The sequence below is a fragment of the Haemaphysalis longicornis genome, unplaced genomic scaffold (assembly GCF_048455015.1).
Source record: "Haemaphysalis longicornis isolate Haplotype H1 unplaced genomic scaffold, Haemaphysalis longicornis Haplotype H1 scaffold_5, whole genome shotgun sequence".
In the NCBI taxonomy this organism is placed as follows: domain Eukaryota; kingdom Metazoa; phylum Arthropoda; class Arachnida; order Ixodida; family Ixodidae; genus Haemaphysalis; species Haemaphysalis longicornis.
This window is the reverse complement of record NW_027526385.1, coordinates 91,740,858-91,762,123: the sequence shown is the minus strand read 5'-3', so window position 1 is coordinate 91,762,123 and position 21,266 is coordinate 91,740,858. Positions and strand designations below refer to the sequence as shown.

The window sequence follows — 21,266 nt, the reverse complement described above, 5'->3', positions numbered from 1 at the left end:
GGGCAGTTCGTGAACAGTGACTTCTGGAGCGGGACGGGTAAACAGTGAAACACATGTGATTGTTGTACGGATTGTAATGAGGCAAACGAGCGTTCGTGAATAACTGGCATTGTCCTCAGTGCGTTTTACGCAGTATGTTACAGTGAGACTTCGATTGTCAGTCCCAGACCAGCGAGGAGGCTGCGAAGTTTTATCGCTAGCCGAGAGATACAGAGAGCGCGAGCAAAACCAGCTTTTCTTTGGAAGTTTTCTATTGTTACAACCTAAGAACTCTCACAAACCTCCCAGCGTCTAGCAGCGGCGGCACTCGTCGTGCCGTTCCTTTGTGTATGCACGAGGTCAAGGTATGCTAACGATATTCTACAGGCGCCAGCGTAGCGCGGGCATCTAATTTTATTGCGGTGTTGCTTGGCAATTTAAGCATAAACCCAGATGCACTTTTTACTGTTTCGACCTACAATAAAGAACGTCTACAGGATAATTACTGTTGCTTGTTCATTACTGTTGAGTGACAAAGCGATGGGAATTCCATCTTTTTGTCGCGCGACGATGGTTTTTGTCGAATAGCGGGGACCAATTTTTGTCGCGCGACAGAATTCCCGTCGCTTTCGCTCGCTTTCATCGCGAGTGTGAACGGTCCTTAATCCGTCAGCTCAGCTCGCGCAGCTCGGGACAGTGCGTTTCAATCTGCACGTGCAAGTCGTCCGCGCTGTGCGGCAAGGCAGCAGGATATTAAAAACAAAAAGACATAAAAAAACAGTATCACATCTGCTTCCTCAACCCAGGAAACAAACAGGCGCGCAGCAAAACGTCACTTCCAAATGCGGGAGAGCCTGTTTTCAAAGGCGCGAGTCTTTGTTTGGGGGCTGCAATGCGTTCGCTGGTGTGGCTAGCATCAGCGATATAGCGACATTTACATCGCTTCAGTGAGCCGTCCTTGCCGTAAACGAACTCCAGCTCGTGCGGCTTCCGTTTTAAGGTCGAAGTTTGAAGGCAAAGGCCTTGGACTGTGACAGATGACGACTCCTGACATTTCACGCCACAACACACCAAGTGTCCCGCATCCAGCACCGCTTCGCCCTCGGTGTAGCACCGGATTCGTTTATCCGAGGTTTATAAGTTCCTCATTACGTCGCCCCAGAAAAATGAGCGCGTGAAGGGCAACATAGCCCAGAAATGACGATAGATCAGATAATCGCAGATAATCGGGGTATACAGCCGGAGCACTACGATGCGCCTCCGATCACCGCTTGGTCCGCCATATTGGAATCGCCGGGTTGACTGGTGCGCCCTCTATATGCAGCGGAACTTGCGAATAAAGGCCGACCTCCATGCAGCGAAATGTAGGCGAAACGGCGGCGAACGTCGCCCGGCGTCGAAAATACGGCTGTTCGCCGGCGATCTACGCGAGCTATAGATGAACTCGCGGCCGCGAACGCGACCGGAAGCGGCAAACTGCATTTTGAGGCCGCAGCCAATCGCAGCCTTGTACTTCCTGTCCTGTCTTCCATCGCATCACCTGGCATCACGTTGCATGGAGGTGGGGTGGACGAACTGAGCGCCGCGTCAAACCGCGGCGTCCGCCGCGCCAAGTTCGCCGAGAAACTTCGCTGCATGGAGGTCGGCCTTAATGCGCCCAGTACGAACAGCAGTGCGCGTCGGTACTTCTATGTCTACGTGCTTTTTCGTAATCTTCATTGTTTAAGCACCATTCTTACTTCTGTAAAATGGATATTGCATTTTGGCGCAACTAGCGCGTCCGGCAAGTTATAAGCTCTCCCTATTTTCCGTTTGCTTTTGCCGGCCTCCGCCAACCGCAGAGCAGGCTGGTATGACATCACAGGTTGTGTTGCGGAAAATGAGCTAGTGGGTCGCATGGCCATTCCCTTTTTTCCCTAGTTATGTAGCTTATTTTAGCGAAGTTTGCTAAAAGTGGTGTCAGTGTTATTCTAGCGAGGCAATCTTTTGAATGAACTGAACTTGTGTTTTGTATTCATGGCTCCTTCAAGCTTAACACTGCGCCGCGTATATGATGACCGCTTTCCAAAGCTGCGTGGATGGTGTTTCATAGTGCCGTTTCCGCCCCCATCATCAGCTCCATTCTCGCACAGTAGACTTCGTTTGTGATTTGAGTGGCATTTTAAAGCGCGGTTAGAAGCGGTCGCTGGACCTACCCGCATTGCTTCGCGGCCCATGCCGCCGCCTGCCGAGCGAACCGTATGGGTTGGTGGTATCGAGGAGGCGGCCCATTTTCGCTTGCAAAAAGCGCGGCATGCGGTCGGTGCACGCTTAAGACAAGAATCCGGCGCTACCGTCGTTCGGCAGACTCCGGGCCCCGCCTTATCCAACAAATTTCTAAGTGTTATTCTAATGGTGAGTAAAGACTACTTCCCAAATGGCAATGAGTCTTCTAGTTAGGTTCTGACTAGCCCCGCTTCCCCAAAAGAGCACAGACGCCCGGCTAGAGAGCAGCCTTATTGAAGACTGCCGAGACAACGGGTATACTTAGCCGCGGTCGGCAAGAAAAGATGGGGTTGCGGCGGAAAACTGCCCCGTTGGAGTCACCGGCTTCGGGCAAGCGGGTTGGTAGTAATAACTATAACGGCAAGCGTTTGTGAGGAACCATGATAGGCATTATTGTCGGAGAGGGACCGATAATGCAGCATATATGAGCCCTGTTACGAATTCGTTACGACGACCCACCCGCCTTGGTCGCGTGGTAACGTGGCGTGCGCCCGAAGGAATTGCTGGAGTGCCGCAAGGAGGACCCGTGGTTTGGCTTAAATTCCTTCTGAGGAAGTGCGCCTAACGTTGCGCTATTAGAGCGAGATCTTACGTTTCCCAACCTCGCCGTGCTTTTCTTCTCGCCGTGAATAAGACAGTTGTGCTTTGCTTAACAGACGGTCTCAACAAGACGGTCTCAACAACCACTGAGAGACTGAGACCGTCTTGTTGAGACCGTCCTCCCAGCAGTGCACGCGGGAGGCACGCCACGTGTACCAGCGGCTGCGCCTACGACGCGCCGAAAGCACGCAAAAGCGTGAAATGGGACTTTGCCATGACCTGTATCTGCGCACGCGCTTGCGGGTTTAGACATTACTTTTGGGGGCTTTTAGTTATCACAGATACCACTTCTAACGGCTGCGGTGCGGACACCGGGCTCAACTCCAAACAGATACTATAGTTGGCATTTGGGTGCCGCTACAGAAGCGCTCAGTCATCGGACGGACGTAAGAAGTGGTACTAAATTTCGTGAACAGCGCACTCAAAGAGCGATCTTCGCGCATGAGGTCAAAAAAGGGGAGCACGGTTGGCATGCAAAGCAAGCCTCTTGGCTGTCACCGTGGGCGGGCTTCGGGATTTCAAGCATTGGGCAACAGCGTCACCAGCAAACATGGCTGAAAGAGCCACCAATTGAGCTTTTCGAATTCCCTGCTACTAGAGCTCTACTTGGCCTGGAAAACGTCCATTCCTCTGCCGGCTCGGCAGCTCGCTCGGCAACGGCCAGCTGAAAACAACCGCTGTTGATAAGCTCGTAACTTAAAAACATCCTGTTCAAGTAAAACCCACAGTAACAGCACAAACTAAAAGCCAGGCGAAGTAACACCCCCCCCCCCCCCCATTTTCGTGAGAGGTTAATAAACAGTTCGCAGTTTCTAATATAAAAACAATTCTATTTAATGTTTACGGGCGGAGCCATTGCAAGCTGTAACGTTTTGCCGTACTGAATAATGGTATCACCGCTGCAGTTCCATTACGAATGCTAATTGTTTTTTCTGAGTGGCTGAGCGTGATTTTTTTACAACTTCTGCTCTTTCGTTTCCTTGCCCCCTTTTCGTAGCCGCTGGTCGAGAGACAGCTTGTAACAGACATTCTCGGCAATGGTCCAATTAGTGTCGCATCATGGCCGCCGTAGGAGCAGTCATAGTTGGTTCCACCCAACGGGACCAACCGCTTCCGATCACTGAGTAGCCAGAGTCACTGTTAATTATTGATAGTGACTCTGACTAGTCAGTGAGCGGGAGCGGGTTGTCCGGTTGGGTAAAATCAAGACAGACTGATCACTTGCCGTCGCGAAACGACACCGGCCAGGATTGCTGTACTGGATGGCAACAGTCTGTCATAATTTTTACGCAACTGGCCAAACCGCTTCCGCTCACTCACTAGCCAGCGTCACTATCAATATTTGACAGTGACTCTGGCTAGCCAATGTGAGCGGAAACGGTTCAACCGACTGCGTGAAATCAACTAACACTGCTCCCATGACCGCCGCGATGCGACACTATTTACACCATTGCCAACATTCTCTCCCTCACGCCCCAGAACCGCGAGCCCTTCTGAAGCTACTGGAGAGGACGCCCTCGCTCGCGCCGTAGGCACCGGCGGACTTGGCCCCGTTGGGTAAAGAATGGTTGCCCAAGTCATCCCAAGCCTGTGAACCAGACTAAGAACATGATAAGTTGCGCAAATAAACCACACTCGAGCAAGAGGACACCTACAGGCGCCTGTGGAGCGCCTGTCCGTGTCCTCTTTCTTCTAGGCGGTTTATTTGCGTTACTAATCATGTTCTTGGACCGCAACCAACGGGTGTAGCGCGAAACAACCCATCCCCGTTTGAACCCGTCCCGCTGGAGCCCATTCCCGAAACGCCCATCCTGTTTGACCGCTTTCTGTTTCAACCCGTTCCAAAAACACCCTTCCCGTTTCAAATCGCTCTCAGAACGCCCGCCTCAAATAGTTCAGATAAGTTTCTGAGCTCGCAGTGCGCTTTCATGCCTCCAAAATTGTGCTGGGCAAGGTGGTGTAAGTTACTGAGCAATGATTAAAACATATTTTACCGTATTTCCCGGTCTATAAGGTCGCACTTTTGAATAACTCGCACCCTCCTCAAAACGGCAGTTTTTGCAAAAAGAAAACGTATAGAAGTTACACCAGAGTACAAGACGCACTTGTTAATCAGGTAAACTCATCGAGGATTATATCGTTAGAAAGTGCGGCGAAAGTGCATGGTTGCGGCGGCCGCCGCCACTGAACGTATCCCCTGGTTAGCAGTGCTAGACACACGCATCTACTGTCCAAAGTCTAAACAGATCTAACTTCTTAAAAATGATTTATTGATGCACACAGATGGCATGCACTTATAACCGGCGTTTAGGCAAAACCATCGAACCCTTCTTCCTCGGACTCGCTAACAAATAATTCATTCCTTTAAACCATCGAGTTGTGTCTCTTAACGTGCGCCGACATCACGCACACACACACCTTTTCAAGCGCGGACAACAAGCGGCTGCCACGTACAAAATTTATTCCATACGTAAGTCGCACTGGTGAATGAAACGCACAACAAAAATTTCAGAAAAAAAAACCGCGAGTTATACACGGGAAAATACGGTACTCATTTCTTGCCTAAATATTTAGCGCGGGGGCAAATTCTATTTTACCTTGACTCTAACTCAACTCGCTAGATGGCGAGACCGACACGTTTTCTTTTTAAAGCTCTACAGGTGATGGCTGCAGCATTCTCAAAACGACTACAATTATTGTGAACGCTTCAGCCGAAAAGTGAAATATTCAAGCTGTTTTAAGCGAAAGCAAGTACATATGAGCAACAAAATAATGCGCGATTTGCTTTTGAGACTAATTCATCAGATGTCGCTACTTGCGCCGCAGCGGCCGGAATATGCAAACCACAAACGGTGTGCTAAAACGTGTCTTACCGTTTTCAGCGGCAAACGGAAACTCCAGCTCCCGGTAACACGGTAAACGGTCATGCAAACACAGTAACGATATGCTAAAACTCTGTGTTATAGACGGATAACTACCTAAAAGTTTGCTTTCGCTTTTCCACGTACTGCATGCCCGCCTATTTATCAGGAAGTCATAGCGTATCGTTACCGTGTTTGCGTTACTAGAGAGTTATAGCAGATCGGAAAAACGGTTCCGGTACGGTACACGGTACCCGTTGCCGGACCGTACCGGGAAGGCTCGTTTTAAGAGTTATAGCAGACCGTAACTACCGTCCATGCTACCGTGACTGGGAGCGACTTGTGTTGTACGTCGTATGGCAATTTCTCGTGAGTCTGTGGCGTTTCTTGTGCTGAAGTATTAGTATTCAGTTCTCAAAAGCGCTAAAAACAGTATTAGAAAAAAAAAAAAAACATCCAACGCCCCTACGGAGATTCGAACTGCGACTGCGTGAACACGAAGCGGGCATTTTACCTCTACGACATTTCAATAGATGGCGCCAGCAGGTCAAGCTGGGCTCTCAGTACATACTTTTTTTTTTATTGGGACTCTCAGTACATACGGCTGGCTGTTTCTCGTTTTTCGTTGTATTTGAGAGTCCCTCGCACTGACACCGCCTGTTCCTCACTCGTCGATTTGTAGACGGGCCCCATGTTGCTGTCAATACAAGTTATGTAGCAGTATCGCCTTTATTTAACCTAAAAGAAGCTATCGGACATGCGTCGCTCGACTACACAAGCCACGGCAGTTGAGCCGGGACGCGCTATTACGTTTCGTCTACTTTCCAACGGGGGCGTGGCCCTCGGGGCCGCTGACATCTCTGACGTCGACGGCGCGCCGCCGTCACATCCGCTGCACGCTTTGCAGTGGCAGCATCTGCCCCAAATAAATTTGACGATTTACCTGTAGAACTCCTAAACTGTAAACGAGAACATATGCGCTTTTGAGATGATTACGTTAGGCACCGAAAAATTTTCGAATCCACGCCCGCATCCATTGCGAAGTCACGCTCTAGTCTAGCCGATCCGCTGAGTGAAGAAAAATGTCGTGCACTGTGTATGCTGTAGCTGCTGCGCCGTAAAGTTTCGCTGAGCTGTGCCAGCTGTGCTACCACATAACCCCTCGCTGGGTTGGGTGGGTGGTGGACTGTGATGAAAGTGTGCCGTGTGCTTCATAAGCCGTTGTATTGTGAGATGCTGAGAAACCGTGCGAGATTCCCAGCCAACTTTCCGAACATGCGATCGTCCATTTCATCGTCAAAGGATTTACTGCGTGACTTGATGTGTTCGCTTCTTTTTTGCTTTTTATTTACGCATCACGGTGTGCTCGACGCCTGAGCGAGCATGTTTCGTATGCCCAAACGCATCGCCGCTTACCTTATGGTTTTCCTACCGACCAAGGCGGAGTGGCACTGTGTTCGTGTATCCTCTCTGCAGGCATCAAACAAAGCTTATCATCTCAGGCTAATCAAGCGTACAAGGTTCCCACTAGTTGAATACGTTGAATAATGCCTTTAACAATGCCTTTAAGACGAAAAATAGCGTGTAGTACTTCCTAAATTAAAAGATAATGCCGACGCCGGCGCCGCTCTTTTTCGTATTGTAGCAAGCACACTTGTTTAATTCAAATATATTGCACAATTGTCCAGTTTTGAATATGCTTTTGTTTCCCTTTTAAATTGCGTGAAGTTTCTAATAACAATGTATTAGTAGCTTTTTGCGAAACTGCGGCTTGCGTTAACATGCGTGCTACGAGGCGTTCGGCTGCGGTGGCATGCCTGCGGTGGGAACCGCTGTGTCGTTCCAGTTTCTGGTGCTTCAGGCATGTAATTTGACTGCTGGTAAGCTGCCTGCTTTCTGTCCGGGAATTGGAATGTAGTGTGCCAGCTCTGTCAAGCAACTGTTGGTGGGTGAGCCTCTTACCGGCAGTTGTGGAAAGCCAAATATCGTGCTGTGCTTCGTAACTCCTGAAAAAGTGGTGCGCAGCATTGTTATCTTTTGTGAACGCTTCTTTTTTTTTGTGTGGGATAGAGGCATTCAGTGGGCAGGTGCCGTGCGTGACGTTGACTGTTCTAGATGACGAACAGCTGTATTGCTTTCATTGCCGATGTGCTTCAAGCTGTACCCAAAAGGTCGACATGTCAGCAGTGGACCTGTATTGTCTAATATTAATCGGCGCTTCCTGTATGTAGGCCAACCCACTAAGTTTCTCTGTATTTGTCTCATGCGTTAGCAAACAAATACCAATTGAGCTATTTAAATCCAGCCCTGTAAAACCGGCTTCACTAAGCACAAACGCATTGCTAGAAAGACATCTAATAAGGGGAAATATAAGCAGTGTGACAACAAAATGTGGGGGTTCCAAAGCCTTTTTTAAATGCCCAATTAGTGCATTACGTCACGCTTTTTATTCCTATCGGGTCTGAAGGTACGAGTCTATCATAATTACGCATGTTAATTTGCCTGATTATGTGTTTACATAGCATGTATTACGTACTGCCCTTTTTTTCATTAAGGGCCGACTTGCCAAAGAATGCTGACACATTAACACTGTTACACTTCTCGTCATTGAATTTTTTAGTGAAAAGAACTGCTGAAATGACCCCTTAAATGCTGCTCATCCGATACCGTTTTCACATCAGTTCTTACAGTGTCCACCATGTGCCCCTAGCATACAGCCAAAGACTTGTTGAGGCATGCACAAAAAATTTTGATGCATATCAAATAATTGGGTACCACAGCATAGTTACATGTTCTCTGAGCATGCCTAGACTGGAGCTCTCCATTGCAAAGGACTGGTTTGGTGCATAAGGGTGTGAATTTTGTGAAGCAACCAGTCTCGCAAAAACAACTTTATTTTATGTTAGCTGAAAGTCTGGTTTCTGATTACTCTGATCGCTGATTACTCTGGTTTCTGTTGGCGCCACGTGCCCGGTCTTGAAGAAAAATTTCGAGTATGGCAGGCAGTGTGATAAGCGAATAACAAAAAATGGAGCAGCTGTCTGCTCTTGGAACAGCCTAGCAAAAATGACGGCAGCAGCGACCTTTGCTTAGTGCGCATGCGGCCACTTTCGCCGTATCACTCCATCACGAGGCGCTGATCGACCGAACGGTCGATGCTCCGGTGATATTGGTAAAAAATTGGACGGGTGTACATTGTTGGCAGCTGTTTGTCATGTGTTACTCTCCGATAGTACATCTTAGGCACCTGTTTGTTTTGTGTCACTTATTGATTTTGTTTAGCTGGACTTGTCCTGCCACCAATTATTTCTAATATTTTAGGACGTTCAGTTTCCATTTTTAATGTTTGTTTGCACTGCCTGTGATGTGTAAGGCGGCAAATGTGGTTATTAAACACAGATTTCCTGGGCACATTATTCTCACCATATTGCACATAGCTTGTTCTTAGCTTATGAACCTATGATTCCAAGCTATTGCCTTCAAACCTACCGCAAAAACGTTAGTTATACCGGGGTGTCAGCTCGGACCAAGTTATGAATCTATGTGGTACTGAGGATTCTTTCAGGCATGCCGCTTGTTGCATTTTAAGTTGTCGGATACGCAGAGATAACCCAGATGAAGAGAAGGACGGACCAAGGGGGCAGCCTTAGTCTGAACAAGGAAGTCGAGGATGGTGCCTGGAAAGCCGAGAAGGAAGAAGTCGGGGGATACTGAACCGGCCTATCGTGTCCAGTCGGTAAGACCAACGTTGGTGACCACAATGTGGAGAAGGCATTGTTATAATCCGGAAAGAAGAATGCTTTAGCTGAAAGTAAAGAACAGCTCGTCAGCAACAAAACACAAGGCTTTTAAATGAAGCAAAGACGGTGTTGGATACTCCTGATGTGGAAAGTTCAGGCTCACTCATAGAGTGGCTGCAGTCCAACAACAATGAGTTGAGCAAGCTGAATGCCGAGGTAAAAAATGTTTACCTGACGACGAGTTCGACATACAGTAGAATCTCGATAAACGGAAATCGCTTAAACGGAATTGCCGCTTAAACGGAACAGTCGCCTGTAATGTATTCAGATAACGCAAAAAAACTCTCAGTAATCAGAACTAAAATTTCCGCGCCACCGTGTAAACGGAACTAGAAATGGAACTTCTTATGAAACCCATCGGGATGAGAATCGGCTTTCTACGCTTCCGGCTGTTTTGTTTTTGTTTGTTTTTCTTCCATGTTTTTTTTACCTCATTGGTCTCGTAAGCCTCATCTCATTAGTGGTCAGCCGTATTAGCGCAACGAATGCAACATCGCAGTTCTTGTTCCAGTCGTTTGGTCTCGATTCAAGGCGGTCAGGTTACAGGGCTTAGCTCCTTCTGCCTTGTTTGTGCCATCGTGGTGCTATTCGCGCTTCATTACCGCGTTGCCGTATTCAACATTCGGTGGCTCGTAATACTCGCGAAGTTGAGGCCTCTAACCTCCGTGACGACGCAGTTTCAAGGACTCAAAGATAATTGATGCATTTTGTAGTGCACAGCGACTAATTGTTGCCAAATCAACTTTGTAAATGCTGTGCCTAAACCTTTTTTTAGTTTTCTTGCTTTCTAAAAAACTATCAGCTACATTCACCTCCTAGTGCTTAGAGTTCCATGAAGTGGTATGAAGAGTGCGTACGTACACAAATGTGCACTTTTACACATCTATCTCAGTAAATGGAACTCCTGTTAAACGGAACTAATTTTTTTCGGTTCCGTCTATCGAGAGTCTGCTGTAATTATGAGGTACGATGACGCCACCGAAGGCATGCTGGGCTAGCTAAAGGGCTAAGAAGAGAACGGAGTGTAATTAGGATTAATGATTAATAAATACATATTACAACAACAAGAGATCGCTATGGAATGGTCAACGGCTGCCGGGATCGACAGCCCCAGCACCTTCTGTAGTGTATTCTCAGAGTGACGAGTGTCATCTCCATGGAAGCTCCATGAAGCTCCCAATGCTGCAGCTCCAAACATTTAGTGGGGAGTTGTGCCAGTGGCTCAGCTTTTGGACGCAGTTTAAAGGAGCCATGAAGACAAATACGAAGACAAAGTTAGATGGGCAGATGAGATCAAGAAGTTTGCAGAGATAAATTGGTCACAGTTGGCACAGGACCAGGGGAATTGGAGAATAATGAGAGAGGCCTTTGCCCTGCAGTGGGCGTAGACAGGCTGGTGATGAAGACAAATACAAGTTTATTTGATTCGAAAGATTTCGTGTTTTATCGTGCCCCAGCGCTTGTCCGGATGTGAACGATGCTTTATTCATTGAGAAATTAAGTTAAAATTTTGATTTTCCCACTAAATTGTGCGTTTTCGTGGTCTGCCATGACATCACAGGAGCCGACGTCTCTGCAGCCGATTGGGAAGCCTTGTTTACCGGTTATTGAACCTAGATGGCACCATCATACAGTTGCAAGCCATTTTCTGCCTTTGGTTTGTTTTTGACCGCATTTAAACCGGGCTTGTTTTTGTTCAGGGAGAAAAGAATCGTTTTGTGAAACATAGTGCTCGCTTGACAGATATGGTCGCATAAGACACCGTTGCTTGCGTCAATCGGCCAGTGTCGTCAAGCCTCGCAGTCCTGTGCAGCTACACCAAGCATAGTGCGCACAGTACCAACAGCAGTACGCATCGGTACTTCTGTGTGCTTTCATAACTTCCACTGTTTGTCCGCCCATTATTACTACTTTAAAAAGAATGTGCACTAAAATTAAGCGCAAATAGCTCGTTCACCAAGCTTATAAGCTCTGCCTAATTTGCGTTTGCTTTTGCCGGCCTCCAGCAATCCCAGAGCTGGCTGGTATGACATCATAGGTTCTGTTGTGGAAAATGAGCTAGCGAGTCGCATGGCCATTCTCTTTTTTCCTAATTACATAGCTTTTTGAGCGAAGTTTATGTAAAGTGGTGTCAGTATGATTCTAACGAGGCAATCGTTTGAATGAACCAAACTTGTGTTTTCTCTTCATGGCTCCTTTAAGGCAGCCATCCACAAAAATCCCAGCCTGAACAGTAGGCAGAAGTTTCATTACCTTTGGTCGCTGCTGCATCCATTGCCAGACTGCAACCGATGTTACCCAGACGCCGTGGAAATTCTATTGCGACACTTTGGTGACACGCCGGATTGTACAGGAACATCTGGTACAGCTTCGATCGCTCCCTTCAGTGGTGTCATCGAATAATGTTGGCGGGCTCCAGCGAATGCTGGACTACGTGCAGTGTCACGTGCGTGGTCTGGCAGCCCTGAAGGTTTCTTCACACGTACTTTACGATGATGACAAGCGTGCTTCTGACATTTTAAGCAAACACTACATCGCAGTGGGTGGCTAAGGCGTTGTGCAGCTGAGCCCAAGGACGTGGGTTTGATTCCTGGCCGCGGCAGCGGCTTTTCTAATGGAGGCAAAATGCAAAAATGCCTGTGTTCGAGATTTTAGTGTGCGTTAAAGATCCCCAGGTGGTCAAAATTAATCCAGAGCCTTCCACTGCGGTGTGCCTCATCGCCTGTGTAGCGTTGGCTCGTTAAACCCCACAATCAGGTCGCGTGGGTTTGTCGTATGCGGCAACAGTGTTGTTTTCGAATAAAGTTGCATAGATTACATAAAGCGTCACTGTAGTTTGGTTCCGTCAGACGTAAATTTTCTTACTTGACCTTTAATTGAACGTAACTTCCATTTACATTTACTTATTTATACATTTGTTTACAACACTGCTGGCCCTTGCAGGTTGCAGCAGGGGTAAAAGGTGAACAATACACGTACGTCCTCATAAAAAACAAATCTAGCTGTCCTTCAAAGTTTTCAGAGGATTTGCATCTTGTGAACATTTTGGGAGAAAGAATTTCAATGCACCATTGTTCAAGAAACAAAATTTTTATCAATTTGTGGTGCATACGACTGAACGAATGGATTCAATTTCTGGTTCTGTCAGATGGGAGTAATTCTTTACTGTAAATGTCAGGTTACATCAGACGTAACTTGAAGCATATGAATAAGGTTACATCGGACATAATTTTAACTTTTCATATTGGGTTACATCAAATACATCCGGCTAAATTTTTTGCATGGCATGTGTTTTAAAGTCAGCTTCTTCTGAAACAAACAAGCCATACAACAAAGCCCGACAAACTAAAGCGCATGTATATTTATAAGTAACTTTAGCCATAACACACTGTTTCTCAATATGGCATGGGTCTACATATTTAATCGAGTTGGTAAATACATGCAAAATATATAGCTGTCATTCAGCAATATTCTGGTTTGCCTTGACAGGATGCATTGCCGATGATCAAAAACCAAGGCTAGCATTCTAATTGTGTGACACTCAGTTCTTAGCTAGGCTGAAGACAGCTTTTTTTTACTTCTACTTTTCTATGGTTTAATAGTTAATTTCAGTGTCTGCCAACATCCTCAAGGCCTGCAGGACAGCACCACTTCTTGTACATGAGTTTGGCTTAAAGCATTTGAAAGAAGTGGTTTATCTAATTTTTTTTAATAAAGAAAGGAAGTCAAGGAGATAACAAAAAAGAAAAGGACTCTCACTTCCAAAGACATGCTATCACGCTTCAATGCATAATGAAAAGAATGTACAAAAACTGAAAGATGTCATGCAGGAACATCAAAATGTATGCGCTCACTTGTGTCGGTGGGCCATGTGGAAGAATATTTACATAAGCAGTGTGCATAGTACCACTAATGCGTCCTGCCGGTGACAAGATATGGGGCAGAAACGGCGGCTTGCTTTAAGAACCAGAAAGAAAACTAATGTTGCCTCAATATGCCATGAAATGAAGAACGTTGGGAGTAATGCTTAGGGTCAGGAAAAGAGCGGCTTTGGATGGGGAAACAAATTCGCGTGTAGGATAGTATGTATAGTTAAAGTTACCTAAGAAAAAGTCGACTTGGGCTGGCCGTGTAATAAGATGAAATGACAACCAGTATTACCAAGGTAACTCGATGGAGAGGAGAAGTAAAAAAATCTGGGTGCAAAGAACGGACTGGGGTGGCTCAGGACTGTTGGAGGTTAATGGGAGAGGCCTTCCCCCTGCAGTGGACCTAAATAGGCTATTGTTGATTGATGTTGAGTATATGTGCACTTGCGTGTTTTTCCAGATGGGATGTACTAGAAAAGCAGCGTCAAGAACTGGTGACAGTCTCAAATTCAGAGCCAAACATGACGTAAAAATATCGAGTTATGTGCAACCTTCCCGTCGCAAAGCAAAAGGTAGATTTGATGCTGCAAAAAATTGCAACCAATGCATTTGAACAGGGAAAATGAACCTACACTGCACTCTTTCAATGGCATTACTTTTAGACAGATGCTCAATTTGACACGACAGACTACATGTAAAATTGGCTTGGCTGTGCCTATTAAAGGCTGGCTTTCAGTTTTTAGTGCCTATTGTTGCACCTAAATTTTCGTTTCACTTCTGAAAAGTTTGCTTGGCAAGTGTCAAATGTTTGATCTTGCTTAGAGCTTTTCATTTTCATTTTTGTAACCAAAGCAACGTCACCGATAAAAAATTTACCACAAGGCTGAATTTTGCCTGTCAACTTTCTTTAGAGGGACATTAAAAGCTAAATATTTTACTTGAACTGTTGGAACTGAAGTTTTAATTCTGCTTTGCGACCGATGACGCTTTGTTTGCAGGGAATTAAAAAAATCGTGCAGCACTTGCTTCATTCCCTCCCATCTTGCATGATGCAGCAGAATGTGTATGAAATGCCATGTAGTTCTTGGTAAAACTTAAGCAGGTTTGGCCCCTTTTACAGAAACTGTGTGAACGATCACAGTTAAAGGCAAAGCTGATGCCTAACTTAGTTGCCTATTTGCTGGTTGTAGTACACTACAGTTGAGCGAAAGATGTTTCATGTACTATACTTGGTCGTTATGATTTAGGGCACCCATAAAGTCAAGGCACTTGTACACAGCCATTGTGAGTGCATGTGTCGGCTTTCACTTCCACAAAAATGGTACGTTCCAATCAGTTATTCCACGGATGCATGGCTATAAGCATTACTAGTCTTTTATTGTGGTAATATTTGGCACGGAATATACTGCAAGCATTTCACACCCTGCAAGTTCTTCAACAGAGAAAATAGAGCAAAGGCAAACCATCTGTATACAGCAGGTAAGAAATGCTGTACACAATGGCTCTGGTGATTGTCATCATTTAGCAGAAAATGGGACATGAAATTGAGAGCAATAAGTTACACTTTGTTGCAACTGGTTTCGAATATCGCTGCTTCATATTTATGGTACATTAAAAAATTCTTGTGAACTGTGTACTTCAAAGCACCTTAATTGTATTTGCAGAGAGAAGGATGTTCACAGCATTTATGTTTGTAAATGCATTTACGTTTGCAAACTCCATTGGCATTACATTTCACCGAGCATCAAAAAAGAAAAGCACTGCACTTTCACTGCATAAATATACAGATGCACTAAAAAAATGTTTGGTCATCCAAATAACCTCACTGCACCAGCTCCGTGATCACTAAGCGTTGCACAACTACAAGCTACGAGAAAGAACTGTATGGAACCCATCAGAGAGGAGGTTTGGAGGACACAAGTTTTTGTGCTAGCAGGAGCCAGTGCAGCCATGAATTTTGTGGAGAGCTCTACAGCTGGAGTATTGTATTGCTGCTTGAAATGCAGTGCCACACAATTATTGTTTACTAGTCACTCTTGTCCACGCTCTAATGGCTACGAAATTGAAAAGAAATGAAGGGAATTATGTGCAAAAAATTGCTTGTATTCAAGCACATTCTTTGGATATAAACAGAACAATGTAACAGTGCTGGTTAGTAAAACCAGTGGAGTTTAAAAATTTTACATGCAACATAAAAAACAATGACTGAACTTCTCTTCTGAAGAGAGAAACTTTCGAGAAACTAAGCAACAGTACCAATTTGTCCAAAGGTGTACTCGCCTTTCTATTACTACTTGAAAGATTTCAGAGGGCAGCACTTGAATGCATTTTTTTTATTACTCGCGCTAACGAACTTCGGTTACCCATTCAACCCGTCGAGCCCGTGCAATTGTCTCGCCATAATCGCTGGCATTGCGCAAGCTGAGTGAGTACAGCAGGCATAAACAAATTCACACTAACATAACGGCGAAACTGCAGACTGTTTGTTAATCTTGACATGAGTTGTTCAACCAGTGTAAATCTAGTACGCTTGCTTAGCCCGAGATGAAAATCCTGGTTTCAATCTTTCAGCGCGCATACAAGAACATGTAGTTCCCCTCCGCCTTGATCACTACAAAACCCAAGATAAACGGCAATGCGTTTGGACATACGAAACATGTTCACTCATCTTAATGCGTAAATAATAATAATAAAAAAAAAGACATCACGTCACGTAGAAAATTCCCTGGCAGTGATACGTGTAATCGCAGGCTTCAAAAAGTTTGGCTGGGGATCTCACACCATCCTTCAGCATCGGACAATGGTAAGTATTCTGAAGCACAATGCGCAATTTTTTGAAGTCACCACCACCCACCCAACCCAGCGGGCGGTTCTGGGGTTGCACGCACAGAACCGGGAGGATTTGTTGCACAGCTGGCACACACCATGGCAGCTGTCACCAGCTGGCACACAGCATTTTGAATCGGCTATAGCGTGATTGCACAATGGATGCTAGCGTGGATTCAAAAATTTTTCGGTGCTTAACAAAAAGCCGCCCGCATCTTCCCACGGGGGAAACTCGAGTAAATGCGTCGCATCTACTCGAGTCAAGCAAAGCGTCACGTCAAGCGAAAGCCAAGCATGGACGCCCTTGCCTGAATTCCGAACGCTCGCTCCGCCGCTTATTTACGTTGAGGGGACTGCGTAAGCCGGTCCCAGTCGACGACGTTGGCGTACTTGTAAAGCGGCGTGGACTCTAGGTGTTTGAGCCAAGCGCGGATGTTGCTTCGCCGGAGAACGGCACACCGGTTATATGCGCCGCGCTAGGAGGAGAGGAAACCGCGGAAGAGAGAGTACAGCACATGCGCCATCCCCAGCGTGTCTGCCGCGGCTATGACGCAACGTGCCGCGGCTATGACGCAACACAATCCAACACAATCCACTTTAATCCAATCCAATCCAAATCCAATCCAATCAAATCCAAGCCAAGCCAAGCCAATCTAATCCAAGCCAATCCAATCGAATCCAATCCAATGCCCCTCGCGAGAGTGTGTTCGAATCCGATCCAATGCCCCACGCGAGAGAGTTCGCTATCGCCTCGACTCGACGCGCATGCGCAGTGAGCGCGCGGACTACGGACGCCAACGCGGGTGACATCGTGAGTTACTGAAATGCTCTGCATTTAAAATCATCGCAAAAGCACATATATTCCCGATGAACAGTTTAGAAGCTCTGCAGGCGAATTTCAAAATGTATTTGGGACAGCTCCGCTGCTGCTACTGCCACTGCACAGCGTGCAGCGGATGTGACGGCTGTGTGGCCTCGACGTCAGAGACATCAGAGGCCACCAGAGTAATCAGCGTTGCCAAACGCAAAGTTCGTTCAGCGCAAGGTTCGTTCAGCAACGCTGACTACTCTGTTTTCAGTTGGCGCCACGTGCCCGGTCTTGAAGAAAAATTTCGAGTATGGCAGGCAGTGTGATTAGCTAATAACAAAAATCGGGGGCGGCCGTCTCCTCTCGGAACAGCCTAGCAGACAACGGCAGCAGCGGCCTTTGCTTAGTGCGCATGCGGCTACCCTCGCCGAGTTTGCCGTATCACTCCATCACGAGGCGCTGATCGACCGAACGGTCGACGCTCCGGTGCTATTGGTAAAAAATTGGGTGGGTGTACAATTGGATAGATTTTAAGTATTCAGAGAACTGCAGTCCAAGGGCTATCAGGCACAAAGCTAATCACTTTCAGCTAACATAAAATAAAGTTGTTTTTGCGAGACTGGTTGCTTCACAAAATTCACACCCTTATGCACCAAACCAGTACTTTGCAATGGAGAGCTCCAGTCTAGGCATGCTCAGAGAACATGTACAGGTGCAGTCAAAAGTAATTGGAGCACGGGAGCTGTGGCCGAACCGCATCGGAGCGCCGTGTAGGTGCACCGGCGGTAAACGAAAGGAGCAGAACACGCATGTGCGCCTGCCGACGGTGATAGCCCATCTATACTTCTCAACCCACTTTTTTTAACGCGGCTTCGAGCAAATTATTCGCAGCATACTGGTCTCAGCGATGGCGCTGATAGCATACCCACCTAAACATATTAGAAAAGAAAAATTGTCATTTCAGACCCTAGCGATTACGACGCTTCTCCAGCAACTCGCGGGCGCTGAAAGTGTGTGAGCGACGCTGCCAGATACCACCTCTGCTATCAGCGCCATCGCCGAGACCAGTATGCTGCGAATAATTCACTCGAAGCCGCGTTAAAAGAAATGGGTTGAGAAGTATAGATGGGCTCTCACCGTCGGCAGGCGCGCATGCGTGTTCTGCTCCTTTCGTTTACCGCCGGTGCAGCTACACGGCGCTCCGATGCGGTTCGGCCACAGCTCCCGTGCTCCAATTACTTCTGACGGCACCTGTAACTATGCAGTGGTACCCAATTATTTGATATGCATCAAAATTTTTTGTGCATGCCTCAACAAGTCTTTGGCTGTATGCTAGGGGCACATGGTGGACACTGTAAGAACTGATGTGAAAACGGTATCGGATGAGCAGCATTTAAGGGGTCATTTCAGCAGTTCTTTTCACTAAAAAATTCAATGACGAGAAGTGTAACAGTGTTAATGTGTCAGCATTCTTTGGCAAGTCGGCCCTTAATGAAAAAAAGGGCAGTACGTAATACATGCTATGTAAACACATAATCAGGCAAATTAACATGCGTAATTATGATAGACTCGTACCTTCAGACCCGATAGGAATAAAAAGCGTGACGTAATGCACTAATTGGGCATTTAAAAAAGGCTTTGGAACCCCCACATTTTGTTGTCACACTGCTTATATTTCCCCTTATTAGATGTCTTTCTAGCAATGCGTTTGTGCTTAGTGAAGCCGGTTTTACAGGGCTGGATTTAAATAGCTCAATTGGTATTTGTTTGCTAACGCATGAGACAAATACAGAGAAACTTAGTGGGTTGGCCTACATACAGGAAGCGCCGATTAATATTAGACAATACAGGTCCACTGCTGACATGTCGACCTTTTGGGTACAGCTTGAAGCACATCGGCAATGAAAGCAATACAGCTGTTCGTCATCTAGAACAGTCAACGTCACGCACGGCACCTGCCCACTGAATGCCTCTATCCCACAAAAAAAAAAAGAAGCGTTCACAAAAGATAACAATGCTGCGCACCACTTTTTCAGGAGTTACGAAGCACAGCACGATATTTGGCTTTCCACAACTGCCGGTAAGAGGCTCACCCACCAACAGTTGCTTGACAGAGCTGGCACACTACATTCCAATTCCCGGACAGAAAGCAGGCAGCTTACCAGCAGTCAAATTACATGCCTGAAGCACCAGAAACTGGAACGACACAGCGGTTCCCACCGCAGGCATGCCACCGCAGCCGAAAGCCTCGTAGCACGCATGTTAACGCAAGCCGCAGTTTCGCAAAAAGCTACTAATACATTGTTATTAGAAACTTCACGCAATTTAAAAGGGAAACAAAAGCACATGCTTGCAGAGCGGATACACCAACACAGTGCCACTCCGCCTTGGTCGGTAGGAAAACCATAAGGTAAGCGGCGATGCGTTTGGGCATACGAAACATGCTCGCTCAGGCGTCGAGCACACCGTGATGCGTAAATAAAAAGCAAAAAAGAAGCGAACACATCAAGTCACGCAGTAAATCCTTTGACGATGAAATGGACGATCGCATGTTCGGAAAGTTGGCTGGGAATCTCGCACGGTTTCTCAGCACCTCACAATACAACGGCTTATGAAGCACACGGCGCACTTTCATCATAGTCGCCACCACCCACCTAACCCAGCGAGGGGTTATGTGGTAGCACAGCTCCGCGAAACTTTACGGCGCAGCAGCTACAGCGTAGCACAGCTTGTTAATCGCACACAGTGCGCGACATTTTTCTTCGCTCAGCGGATCGGCTAGACTAGAGCGTGACTTCGCAATGGATGCGGGCGTGGATTCGAAAATTTTTCGGCGCTTACCGTAATCCTCTCAAAAGCGCATGTGTTTCCGTTTACAGTTTAGAAGTTCTACAGGTAAATCGTCAAATTTATTTGGAGCAGCTCCGTTGCTGCTACTGCCACTGCAAAGCGTGCAGCGGATGTGACGGCGGCGCGCCGTCGACGTCAGAGGCGTCAGCGGCCCCGAAGGCCACGCCCCCGTTGGAAAGTAGACGAAACGTAATAGCGCGGCCGGGACCGTGTTTCGCTTGCTGCTTCAGCTGTCAGAATCGCGCGGATTTAACTTGTTGCAACCTCATTTTTCTTAAGCGATCTCATATTTACAATCCGTTCGACTAGGCGTGAGCCAATCGTACGTCTCCCAAACTCTTCCAAAGCGGCCGCCCGCTTTCGAACGACGGGCCGTCTCGGTACCGTGCGGCCAAGTCGCTCCGGTATACGGTAAGGTTCTACGCATGCGCGGTGGCATCCAGACGGTAGACGTTACCGTACCGGAACCGTTTTTCCGATCTGCTATAACTCTCTACTGTTTACCGTGTTACCGAAGCCGGAGTTTCCATATACCGCTGAAAACGGAAAGTTTTTTTTGTTAATTCTCGTCCTTTCTTTATGTGCGTTCGTATATGCAACCGTAAGGACTGGAACCATCACCACCACAGCGGGGAACGCATGCGAGCAACACGTTCCAGACCCCTCGACCAACGCAGAAGCAGACAGAAAGTTTTGGTTTCAGCTGTAGTTCACCAACGCTGTGCCAGGTCGGACGTAACGCACCAACCTACGGATTGTTTTTTAACTGGCGCCGCGTATCGTAAAACGGACTATTGCAAAAAGATTGCCGGTAGGACGTCTGCATACTTAGGATAACGCGCCAAGGCGAATTAAAAGTGCAGTTCGAGTGCCACTGCAACTGTTAATACATTGGGCTTGATTCAAGAGTAAGTTGCAAAGGGCAGGGGCGACCTCTGTGAGAACTATCCATTTCAGACACAGCAAAGAAAACAAACCCTTGTTTTAGAATCTCCACGACCGCCACGACCATCATCATCATCATCATCATCATCATCATCATGGGTTGTCCTGAGCCCAGCCACATCCAAAGCACTTCTGAAGCATCCGCATAGCGCACCTACATCGAGTGTCTCATTCGCTTTTTTCTAACGTTCCGGAAAGTGTCTGGTAGCTATAAGAAAATATAGACCCAGAAATAGTCTTGATTCTCTCACAGCCTGTTCGGTTTAATTTCTCTTCGAGAAAGCGGGATCTTGCAATCTCCAAGTTCACGATGTCTACGTGTTAACCTCTTAGGGGACTTCGGATTTATTATTTGTATCTAAAATGTCCTGTGTTCGTGCATCGCAACACCAGCGTAGCGCGCAGGGGGCGCCAGGACGCACGCTACGGAATAGACTGGGGGTTCAGACATTGTGCTTTGACT

The 21,266-nt window shown here is 46.9% G+C and overlaps 1 protein-coding gene and 1 long non-coding RNA gene across 2 annotated transcripts in view; one reads left to right on the top strand and one right to left on the bottom strand.

The window, feature by feature from the left end:
• The window catches only part of LOC144138573 (uncharacterized), a 43,437-nt gene that overhangs the window by 8,403 nt on the left and 13,768 nt on the right, over positions 1-21,266 (bottom strand). The window lies entirely within an intron of this gene.
• On the top strand, positions 6,610-9,441 carry LOC144138572 (uncharacterized). Its single transcript, XR_013315903.1, has 2 exons — positions 6,610-7,585; positions 9,310-9,441. It is a non-coding gene; the product is annotated as an uncharacterized LOC144138572 (long non-coding RNA).